A 12,537-nucleotide genomic window follows, 5' to 3' on the forward strand; every position below is an offset into this window, starting at 1 on the left:
CCGGGTGTTCCGGAGCCGGCGGGTATTCTTAAAGAGGGGGTAATTTTGTCTGCCATCTCCCCTGATTTGCGGCGCGTGCTGCAGAAGTTTCAGGCTGATAGACCTGACCGTTGTCCAACGGAGAAACTGTTTGTCCCTGATAGATGGACTAGTAGAGTTATCTCTGAGGTTCATTGTTCGGTGTTGGCTGGTCATCCTGGAATCTTTGGTACCAGAGATTTGGTGGCTAGATCCTTTTGGTGGCCTTCTTTGTCACGGGATGTGCGTTCTTTTGTGCAGTCCTGTGGGACTTGTGCTCGGGCTAAGCCCTGCTGTTCTCATGCCAGTGGGTTGCTTTTGCCCTTGCCGGTCTCGAAGAGGCCCTGGACGCATATTTCCATGGATTTTATTTCTGATCTCCCTGTTTCTCAAAGGATGTCGGTCATTTGGGTGGTTTGTGATCGCTTTTCTAAGATGGTCCATTTGGTACCCTTGTCTAAATTGCCTTCCTCCTCTGATTTGGTGCCATTATTTTTCCAGCATGTGGTTCGTTTGCATGGCATTCCGGAGAACATCGTCTCGGACAGAGGTTCCCAGTTTGTTTCAAGGTTTTGGCGGTCCTTTTGTGCTAAGATGGGCATTGATTTGTCTTTTTCTTCGGCTTTCCATCCTCAGACTAATGGCCAAACCGAACGAACTAATCAGACTTTGGAAACATATCTGAGATGCTTTGTTTCTGCTGATCAGGATGATTGGGTGTCCTTCTTGCCTTTGGCTGAGTTCACCCTTAATAATCGGGCCAGCTCAGCTACTTTGGTTTCTCCTTTTTTCTGCAATTCTGATTTCCATCCTCGTTTCTCTTCAGGGCAGGTTGAGTCTTCGGAATGTCCTGGTGTGGATACTGTGGTGGACAGGTTGCAGCAGATTTGGACTCATGTGGTGGACAATTTGACATTGTCCCAGGAGAAGGCTCAACGTTTCGCTAACCGCCGGCGCTGTGTTGGTCCCCGACTTCGGGTTGGGGATTTGGTTTGGTTGTCATCTCGTCATGTTCCTATGAAGGTTTCCTCTCCTAAGTTTAAGCCTCGTTTCATTGGGCCATATAAGATTTCTGAAGTTCTTAATCCTGTGTCATTTCGTTTGGACCTTCCAGCTTCTTTTGCCATCCATAATGTGTTCCATAGGTCGTTGTTGCAGAGATACGTGGCACCTATGGTTCCCTCCGTTGATCCTCCTGCCCCGGTGTTGGTCGAGGGGGAGTTGGAGTATGTGGTGGAGAAGATTTTGGATTCTCGTGTTTCAAGACGGAAACTCCAGTACCTGGTCAAGTGGAAGGGTTATGGTCAGGAAGATAATTCCTGGGTTTTTGCCTCTGATGTTCATGCTGCCGATTTAGTTCGTGCCTTTCATTTGGCTCATCCTGATCGGCCTGGGGGCTCTGGTGAGGGTTCGGTGACCCCTCCTCAAGGGGGGGTACTGTTGTGAATTCTGTTGTCGAGCTCCCTCCTGTGGTCGTGAATGGTACTTCGGTGAGTTCTGTCCGTGGGCTCCCTCTGGTGGCTGTGAGTGGAGCTGCTGCTTCTGAAGTTCCTTACACAAGTGACGTAGTTTATCCTTTGGTTGGCTGCTCTATTTAACACTACTTAGATCGTTACTCCATGCCAGCTGTCAATGTTTCTGCATTGGTTCAGTTCGCTCTTGGATCTTTCTGGTGACCTGTCTACTCCAGCAGAAGCTAAGTTCCTGATAGTATCTAACTCGTTCATTGTTTTCTTGTCCAGCTGGATATCATGATTTTGTCTGGGATGCAGAGTGGCATCTCCGCACCGTTAGTCGGTGCGGAAGTCTTTTTTGCACACTCTGCGTGGTATTTTGTAGTTTTTTGTGCTGATCGCAAAGCTACCTTTCCTATCCTCTGTCTATTTAGTAAGTCTGGCCTCCCTTTGCTGAAACCTGTTTCATTTCTGCGTTTGTGACTTTCATCTTTACTCACAGTCAATATATGTGGGGGGCTGCCTTTTCCTTTGGGGAATTTCTCTGAGGCAAGGTAGGCTTTATTTTCTATCTCTAGGGCTAGCTAGCTCTTAGGCTTTGACGAGGCGCCTAGGGAGCGTCAGGAGCGCTCCACGGCTATTTCTAGTGTGTGTGATAGGATTAGGGATTGCGGTCAGCAGAGCTCCCACATCCCAGAGCTTGTCCTGTTTGAGTTTTAACTATCAGGTCATTCCGGGTGCTCCTAACCACCAGGTCATAACAGGTGACACCCTTAGAGCCCAGGGCGTGCTAGAGTCCCTATAAACAGGCTCAAGTCACCAGTCATACGGGCTATGTCCTATCCTATATGGGGACAGAGAGAGAACATCTTTGAGGACCTTATGTGAAGCCATAGGCAGTAAGGAACTACAACACCACAGCGCTATATGAAGGCTTTTACGTCCACCTGGAAAAGGGGGACTCTGGATTCGCTTCCAAACTGTCCGGACCCTGCCAGCCCTGTGATCTGGTGCACTGGACTGTGGCTGCCTGAAGTCTTCAGTAAACAAGGTAAAGAGACTGCAACCCTGTGTCTTCATTCTTTACTGCACCATTCACCATCTTCCATCTACACACTGGGAGCCCTGGGGATACACTTCACCTGTGGGAAGTTATACCATCTAGCTGCCATAACATCACCCCAGAGGACCCCTTAAAGCAGCGTCAGTCCCCACTGACCGAATACCACAGGTGGCGTCACAAACATAAACAGTCCCCACCCCGAATCCCCAGATGTAAGACATAAATTCCCCTAACCTTGAGAAGTCTAGCGTCGCATTTATGGTGCGACCTAAAATGGCGTGGGATTGATTTGAGATCCGACACATCGGACACTGTCCTGGCCGCACCAATGCCCCGCACATGCTCCCGAACCCGAACACGAAGTTCCCGCGTGGTTAATCCCAAATACACCATGGGGCACGTACATGTAGCGTAATAAATTACGTTGGTTGTACTGCATGAGATTCGTTGCCTGATATCGAATTTTCTACTACCATCAGCAGACGTAAAGCTGGAGCAGTGCAGGACATTGGTGCAGGCAAGACAGTGCCCGCACGGAAAACAGCCCCAAATGGGGCCACTAGTACCAAATGGGTTTTTCGGGGTGGGGACATAATGGCTCTGCACCAACAAATCATTCAAATTTTTACACCTCCTAGAGGTCATCCGTGGAAATGGGCCAAGGGAGGCCGCCAGGGAGGGCTCCGTCCCAAGGACGGACCAATGTCTGGCAAGGATGGAACGCATATTGTTCCACTCATGGTTGTAAGTAGAAATAAAACGAATGGAGCCAGTACCATCCCTGTCAGTCCGTCTGCTCTGTGGGTGTAATAAAGTCTCCCGTTGGGTTTTCCTGGCTCAGTCATAGCCATGCTTTACAGATCTGCGGCTATAACCTCGAGCCAGAAAACGATCTTTCAGATCCGAGGCCTGTGCCTCGAACCTGGACTCAGAGGAACAGATTCGCCGCATCCTCAGGAACTGTCCGACCGGGACGGCCCTAATCGTGGATGGGTCATGTGCCGATGAGGCGTGTAATAGAGAATTAACAGCAGTCGATTTTCTGAAGACGTCCGCCTGGATACGCCGATTAGTATCGACCCCCAGGCGGACATCCAGAAAATCGACAGTAACGTCACTAAAGGTGTATGTAAGTTTGATATTAGACGTATTTTTATTTAGTGTGCCCATGAAATCCTCGAGCTGGTGGACGGTCCCGTCCCACAAAAAAAGAATATCATCAATGAAGCGATACCAGCATAGCACATGGGAGGCGGCCGGCGGGCCCTCGTCGCCAAAGAGGAATCTCTCCCAGTAACCCAAGAAGAGATTGGCGTACGAGGGCGCGCAGGCCGCGCCCATGGCCGTGACGCGCTTCTGTAAATAAAAAGTATCCTTAAAAACGAAAAAGTTATGGGTAAGGACATAGTCCAGCAGCTCGAGGATTAGTCCACGTAGAGGGCCGTCCAGGTCGGAGGTCCCCAGGAAGAAGCGAACCGCCTCAATCCCACGAGAGTGTTCAATACAAGTGTACAAGCTCTCCACGTCAGCAGTGACGAGAAGAGTTGTACTGTCCACAAGGATGCCATCGATCCGCGCCAGGACGTCCGTAGTGTCACGGATGTATGAAGGCAAAATTTGGACTAGGGGTTTGAGATAGAAATCTATAAATTGACACACATGGTCACATAAGCCCCCAATCCCGGACACAATCGGACGCCCCGGGGGATCAAGGGCATCCTTGTGGACCTTAGGTAACAGGTAGAAAGTTGGGGTCCTGGGGGACCTGACCATCAGACCATCAAAAACATTTTTGGGAATAATCCCTCCCTCAAAGGCTCCCCACTGACCGAATACCACAGGTGGTGTCACAAACATAAACTTTATTCCCTTTAAAGACCCTTCCCCTTTTACATGGGCGTCCCAGGGCCACAGATCGGGTTGCCACCGTGACATCCCCCTGTGAAACACCGGACCCGGTTCCGAGTACCCCACGACCCAGGCGGAGCGACTCATATGCTCCTGACATTGTTGAGCCGTATTTGGAAACAATTACATTAAACAAGCAGATGAATATTGTACAATAATTCAGCTCACAATACCCAGGACTGGTTATTAGAATAAGTTTTAGAATTCCTAAAATGCAATAAAGAAATGTCCTCTCTGTTCCACTTATACACCACCGAAAATTTTAACTACAGTATATATATACATATATATATATATATATATCTATAATATAACGCTGGGAGCGTCACTCTGTCCGAAGCCTCTATAGACTGCGCAAGCGCAAGCGCCGGCGCAGTCTGGGCCTCACAGAGCGACGCTCCCGGGAGATCGCAGTGTGTGTTCACACTGAACACACACCGCGATCTCCACCGCAGAAGCAGTGACCGCCAGGAGGGTGAGTATCGGCCTATATTCACCTGTCCCCGTTCCATCGCTGAGCGGCGCCATCTTCCCTGTCTTCGGTCTGTGGCCTTCAGTTCAGAGGGCGCGATGACGCGCTTAATGCGCGCCGGCGCCGCCCTCTGACTGAATAGTCACGGCCAGGAGACCGGGAAGATGGCGGCGCTCAGCGATGGAACGGCGGACAGGTGAGTATAGGAAGTGCTGGGGGGGCCTGAGCTGGCGGCGATACCGGCACCTGACCCCCACAGCGCGCCGGTGTCCCCGCCTGCTCAGGCCCCCCAGCACTCGGCGCCGAGCGGGTCAGAGGCAGTATGGGGACGCAGGATGGAGCAGCACATAAGGATGGGGAAGCAGGATGGAGCAGCACATAAGGATGGGGACGCAGGATGGAGCAGCACATAAGGATGGGGACGCAGGATGGAGCAGCACATAAGGATGGGGACGCAGGATGGAGCAGCACATAAGGATGGGGACGCAGGATGGAGCAGCACATAAGGATGGGGACACAGGATGGAGCAGCACATAACAGTATGGGGACGCAGGATGGAGCAGCACATAAGGATGGGGACGCAGGATGGAGCAGCACATAAGGATGGGGACGCAGGATTGAGCAGCACATAAGGATGGGGACGCAGGATGGAGCAGCACATAACAGTATGGGGACGCAGGATGGAGCAGCACATAAGGATGGGGACGCAGGATGGAGCAGCACATAAGGATGGGCACGCAGGATGGAGCAGCACATAACAGTATGGGGACGCAGGATGGAGCAGCACATAAGGATGGGGACGCAGGATGGAGCAGCACATAAGGATGGGGACGCAGGATGGAGCAGCACATAAGGATGGGGACGCAGGATGCAGCAGCACATAAGGATGGGGACGCAGGATGGAGCAGCACATAACAGTATGGGGACGCAGGATGGAGCAGCACATAAGGATGGGGACGCAGGATGGAGCAGCACATAAGGATGGGGATGCAGGATGGAGCAGCACATAACAGTATGGGGACGCAGGATGGAGCAGCACATAAGGATGGGGACGCAGGATGGAGCAGCACATAACAGTATGGGGACGCAGGATGGAGCAGCACATAAGGATGGGGACGCAGGATGGAGCAGCACATAAGGATGGGGACGCAGGATGGAGCAGCACATAAGGATGGGGACGCAGGATGCAGCAGCACATAAGGATGGGGACGCAGGATGGAGCAGCACATAACAGTATGGGGACGCAGGATGGAGCAGCACATAAGGATGGGGACGCAGGATGGAGCAGCACATAAGGATGGGGATGCAGGATGGAGCAGCACATAACAGTATGGGGACGCAGGATGGAGCAGCACATAAGGATGGGGACGCAGGATGGAGCAGCACATAACAGTATGGGGACGCAGGATGGAGCAGCACATAAGGATGGGGACGCAGGATGGAGCAGCACATAAGGATGGGGACGCAGGATGGAGCAGCACATAAGGATGGGGACGCAAGATGCAGCAGCACATAAGGATGGGGACGCAGGATGGAGCAGCACATAACAGTATGGGGACGCAGGATGGAGCAGCACATAAGGATGGGGACGCAGGATGGAGCAGCACATAAGGATGGGGACGCAGGATGGAGCAGCACATAACAGGATGGGGACGCAGGATGGAGCAGCACATAAGGATGGGGACGCAGGATGGGAGCAGCACATAAGGATGGGGACGCAGGATGGAGCAGCACATAACAGGATGGGGACGCAGGATGGAGCAGCACATAAGGATGGGGACGCAGGATGGGAGCAGCACATAAGGATGGGGACGCAGGATGGAGCAGCACATAAGGATGGGGACGCAGGATGGAGCAGCACATAAGGATGGGGACGCAGGATGCAGCATGAACATAAGGATGGGGACGCAGGATGCAGCATGAACATAAGGATGGGGACGCAGGATGCAGCAGCACATAAGGATGGGGACGCAGGATGCAGCATGAACATAAGGATGGGGACGCAGGATGGGAGCAGCACATAAGGATGGGGACGCAGGATGCAGCAGCACATAAGGATGGGGACGCAGGATGCAGCATGAACATAAGGATGGGGACGCAGGATGGAGCAGCACATAAGGATGGGGACGCAGGATGCAGCATGAACATAAGGATGGGGACGCAGGATGCAGCATGAACATAAGGATGGGGACGCAGGATGCAGCATGAACATAAGGATGGGGACGCAGGATGCAGCATGAACATAAGGATGGGGACGCAGGATGCAGCAGCACATAAGGATGGGGACGCAGGATGCAGCAGTACATAAGGATGGGGACGCAGGATGCAGCAGCACATAAGGATGGGGACGCAGGATGGAGCAGCACATAAGGATGGGGACGCAGGATGCAGCAGCACATAAGGATGGGGACGCAGGATGCAGCAGCACATAAGGATGGGGACGCAGGATGCAGCATGAACATAAGGATGGGGCGCAGGATGCAGCAGCACATAAGGATGGGGACGCAGGATGCAGCAGCACATAAGGATGGGGACGCAGGATGGAGCAGCACATAAGGATGGGGACGCAGGATGGGAGCAGCACATAAGGATGGGGACGCAGGATGGAGCAGCACATAAGGATGGGGACGCAGGATGCAGCAGCACATAAGGATGGGGACGCAGGATGCAGCAGCACATAAGGATGGGGACGCAGGATGCAGCAGCACATAAGGATGGGGACGCAGGATGGAGCAGTGCATGACAGGATGGGGACGCATGATGGAGCAGCGCATGACAGGATGGGGACGCAGGATGGGAGCAGCGCATGACAGGAAAGGGAACGCAGGATGGAGCAGCACATGACAGGATGGGGACGCAGGATGGAGCAGCGCATGACAGGATGGGGACGCAGGATGGAGCAGCACATGACAGGATGGGGACGCAGGATGGAGCAGCGCATGACAGGATGGGGACGCAGGATGGAGCAGCACATACCATGATGGAGACAATATACCAATATAAATGCTTGCCACCCGGGCGTAGAACGGGTTCAATAGCTAGTATATATATATAGGCAAAAGCAGGCAATAGCAATTATACTACAATGAATCTCATCATTGAACATACGGGGGTCAAAGCTCATTCTGCAGTGTATGTGATAAGGTCTGACAGTGTGTGCTAAGGAGGCGTTACATTGCTCCTGTAGAAAAGTCTCCAGGCTGAAAAGTCACTTCCTAGTATGCAGATTGTGCCATTCTGAACTGCAGATAGGCGACCGTCACGTCCACACCACAGTGCAGTCACCAGGTAAGAAACCAACCTCTAAATGAGCTCAATGAGTAAGATGTGTAAGGCTGCCGTCACACTAGCAGTATTTGGTCAGTATTTTACATCAGTATTTGTAAGCCAAAACCAGGAGTGTGTGATATATACAGAAGTGGTGCATATGTTTCTGTTATACTTTTCCTCTAATTGTTCCACTCCTGGTTTTGGCTTACAAATACTGATGTAAAATACTGACCAAATACTCCTAGTGTGATGGCAGCCTAATTCTGTAGTCGCTGATGATGACACAATGTATTCCTAGTCTTTTAGATGTGACATTAAATGATATATGTATTAGATTGTGTGATGACTTTCTACTGACCTTTACATGTTGGCATAGAACGAGCATTGTGAAACAACTTACCTTCAGAAAGAACTTATTCATGAATTGAAGTTTAGATAACAGATTAGAAGTATCGTTTTTGTGCGTTTTCTTTTCTTTTCAGGAGGTGGGTTGGTTTTATTTGGATGCACTATTGGTAAATTATGTTCTAGGTAAAGTAGATTGTGAAATCTACCAGGAAGAAAGCTTAGACTTAACCTCTCACAGCGCCCTACCCAATTCTTCATTGTTTTACACGTAGTATCTAGTAAGTACTATATTTACATGTAAAACACAGCATCGGATGGGGGAGAATATTTCCATAATACATTGAATACGCCTCATTGGAACCTTTCCGTGTTCAGGGACAAGCACCGTTTGTTTTCTGTGTCTTTACTAATGTACTGTTTGAACTGCATTACAGCAGACATTTTCCTTTTTAGTAAAAGATTGGGTTAAAATATGCACAAAGATATACTTGAAAATGCTAAGAAAATGCATTCTTATTGGCAGGGCTGCCTTGGTAGCAGTACTGATACTCGGGTAAGTGTGGCACTGGCTCTAGTCACGTTTCTATTCTCAACAGTCAGGTGCAGCAAGTACGTTCTGTAGAATACTATGAATGGAGGCAGTAAGAACAAGGCCTCATTCAGACGTCTGTTTTCCTTACGTATGAGAAAAATGGACTGATCATTTTGACCAGAGTTTGATCAAAGGTTGATCAGAGTGTGATCCAAGTGTCATCAGTTTTTCTTGTATGTGAAAAAAAAAGTTTCTCCACCTTGTTATCCAACTGCAGTCTGATTACCGAGGACGCCGGCAATGGAGGAGATGGATGAATTTCTTTCTCTGTCTCCTCCGCATCTGTGCTGCGTTTCTTTCGTGCAAGAAATTTGGAGCACAGAGCACTGACACTCGGCTCACACTACGAGCCGACTGTCACTTGCATAATCTGCCCAATTCTCTCACATAAGGCTGTGTGACCCCAGCCATAGACTGACTCACACCCTATCTCTTGTATTGAAGCAGTTAATGAAGCTGTGCAAAGGTCATTAAAAAGGGAGGGGGAGCAGCTGTGATTCTGCCTATTATGAATGGTGAATCCCTTTATCAGTTGAGCATTGACTATTACCTATCAAGGTAACCCTGCCTCTGCTGATAAGGAAACTGCTGTAAACTCTTCTAGAAAAGACAGGAAGTAGGAATCTAAAAAAGCCTCAGTTGCCAATGTGACTTGCATTGGCCAGTTTCGTCCGATATATACGCAGCCATTTGCAGCATGCTGCTACTTTTTTCTCATCTAAATTCCACCTGAGGAAAAACTCGCAGATGAGCACTGACTCATTGAATGACATCGGTGCGAAGTGCAATGCAATTTTTTTCTTCCATTGCACTCGACAATTTTATACGCAAGTGGGAGCAAGGCCTAAGGGCTTATACCCATCAATGTTGAAAAAAAAAGGTCTGATATTGTTCCTGAAGAGTCGGAAGAGTGTCATGCAAGTGACATGCGATTCTCATGCGAGTACAACCCAGTTTTTATAACCTAGCAACCGATTTACATCCGAATGACATGTGACTGCAAACAGTGTGCAATGCGATTTTCACATGAGCTTTTACATACAGTACTCTATGTCATTTAAACATGGCTTTCCAAGGAAATATTCTTCAATATATATTAGATAGAAAAAAATGGCGTGGGATCACCGTAATCTTATTAACCAGCAAAGGGAGAGTAAATACGTGAAGGCTATTAATATCAGCTCACAGCTGGCTACTAAGCCTTTACTGGTCATTAAGGTGGGGAACTTCCCCCAAAAATTACATATGGACCCCTATAATTAATAACCAGCAAAGGCTAGGCATACAGCTGTGGTCTGATATTAATAGGCTAGGAAGGGGCCATGGATATTGGCCCTCTCCCAGATGAAAATATCAATTCTGGCACTTAGCCTCACTCTTCCCACTTGCCTTGGTGCATTGGCAAATGGGGGTATAGTCATTATTCTGGGTGTTATTGTTTTGACAGTTTGACCATGGGGTTAGTAAGGGGGGCGTCTTGTTGACGCCTCTCCATTACTAACCCCTGGGCTTGATGTCAGCTGTCAATACAAAGCTGACATCAACCCCAATACCATCATCCCACTTGCCAACACACAAGGGCAAGTGGGAAGAGTGAAGCTAAGGCTTTTCTGGGGCTGCTAAGAGTTGATATATTTAGTCTGGGAGGGGGCCAATATCCATGGCCCCTTCCTAGCCTATTAGTAACAGCCCACAGCTGTCTGACTAGCCTTTGCTGGATATTAATTATAGGGGGACCCTACGTTATTTTTTTGGGGGGTCCCCATTTTAATAACCAGTAAAGGCTAAATATACAGCTATGAGATGATATTAATAGCCTGGGAAGCTACATGGTTATTACCCCCTTCCCAGATTATAAACATCTGCCCCCAGCTTTCCCTCTGCTGGATAAAAAATGTTGGGGGATTCCAAGCCATTTTTTACAGAAAATAATTTATTTAGTAATAAAATACATGTACGGTAAGCTATAGAAGCACTGTTATAATTATATATGTGACTGACATTTTTATATCTATCTATTCTATGTATATATATATATATATATATATAAATATATATATTCTATCTATTCCATTGTGAAGGGTCAAGCTTTTTTTTTTCTGTATGCGGCAGATGAAATGTCGGATTTTTAAGGACATGGATGTGTAAAAATCTGACAGCACTCGCATGGTCCGAGTGTCGTGTAATTTTTTTTCATCACACCCAGACTTGCACTGGCAAGTCTTGTCCGAGATACGAGAACAATAGCAGCATGCTGCAATTTTTTTCTCAGCCCGATCTGAGCTGAGAAAAAAAGGGACTCATAGATTAACATTGGTAAGAATGCAATCCTAATTTTTTATCGGATTGCATTAGTCCATTTTTCTCACAGATGAGTATGAGCCCTAAGGGTATGTGCACACGCTGCGGATTTTGCTGTGGATCCGCAGCGGATTTGACGCTGCGGATCTGCAGCAGTTTTCCATGAGTTTACAGTACCATGTAAACCTATGGAAAACAAAATCCGCAGTGCACATGCTGGAGAAAAAAATGCGGTTTATATTCCGCAGCATGTCAATTCTTTGTGATGGGGAAAAAAAATGCGGTTTATATTCCGCAGCATGTCAATTCTTTGTGCGGATTCTGCAGCGGTTTACACCTGCTCCTCAATAGGAATACGCAGGTGTAAAACCGCAGGTGGAATCCGCACAAAAAACGCGGAAAAACCGTGGTAAATCCACAGTAATTCCACAGTAAATCCGCAGTGCGGTTTACCTGAGGATTTACCAAAATCAGTGTGGAAAAATCCGCACACCATTCCGCAGCATGTGCACATACCCTTAGATTCAGTACGGATAGCATAACCAATGATAGTCTATGAGATAGTTCACATGTCAAATTTTTTCCTCTGACTTAGAGGTCTGCTCAAAAGTACAGAGACATGTCCAATATGGATTCGAATGTCGGATCAAACTCATCAAAGCAAGTCTATGAGTCCTTGAAAAAATCAGATAGCACTCGGATGTCATCCATGTGCTGTCCGGTTTTCCTGGCTTGATTGATAGGAAAAGTTTGCCTATCATTGTCTTTTCATCTGAGACAAACTGATGAAACTCCGACCAAACTCTGATGGTAAAACTGGCAAACTGACTAATTACACCCTGATCAAACTCGCTTTTGTGTATGAGAACCATCACTGATGTCTGAATGAGCCCTAACTGCTTGGAGAAGGTTATAGATAAGGGTGTGACATGTTAATCATTAATGAAATAGGCCACAATTCCTGAATAGAGATGTGTAGTGAGAGCTCTAAAAGTGACACAGAAAAATCCCTGCTCAGCAGCAGGTTTCTATTGCCACCCAGATTCAGACCAATGAGTTGAATGTTATTTTTACGAAATTATGATATTTTACATGTGTCTTAATAGAATAT

General features: G+C 48.3%; 1 protein-coding gene across 3 annotated transcripts in view; it reads left to right on the forward strand.

The window, feature by feature from the left end:
• Positions 1-8,081: 8,081 nt before the first annotated feature.
• CKMT1A (creatine kinase, mitochondrial 1A) overlaps positions 8,082-12,537 on the forward strand; it is a 66,875-nt gene continuing 62,419 nt past the window's right edge. The window contains exon 1 of one of the 3 annotated variants that reach the window (XM_069766137.1): positions 8,082-8,203. The gene's annotated coding sequence lies outside the window, so the exon portion shown is untranslated. Of the gene's footprint in view, positions 8,204-9,061; positions 9,087-12,537 lie in introns of those variants that run through there. The other 2 variants (XM_069766134.1, XM_069766136.1) reach the window with 2 other exon arrangements.

This window comes from Ranitomeya imitator, chromosome 4 (genome assembly GCF_032444005.1).
Source record: "Ranitomeya imitator isolate aRanImi1 chromosome 4, aRanImi1.pri, whole genome shotgun sequence".
In the NCBI taxonomy this organism is placed as follows: domain Eukaryota; kingdom Metazoa; phylum Chordata; class Amphibia; order Anura; family Dendrobatidae; genus Ranitomeya; species Ranitomeya imitator.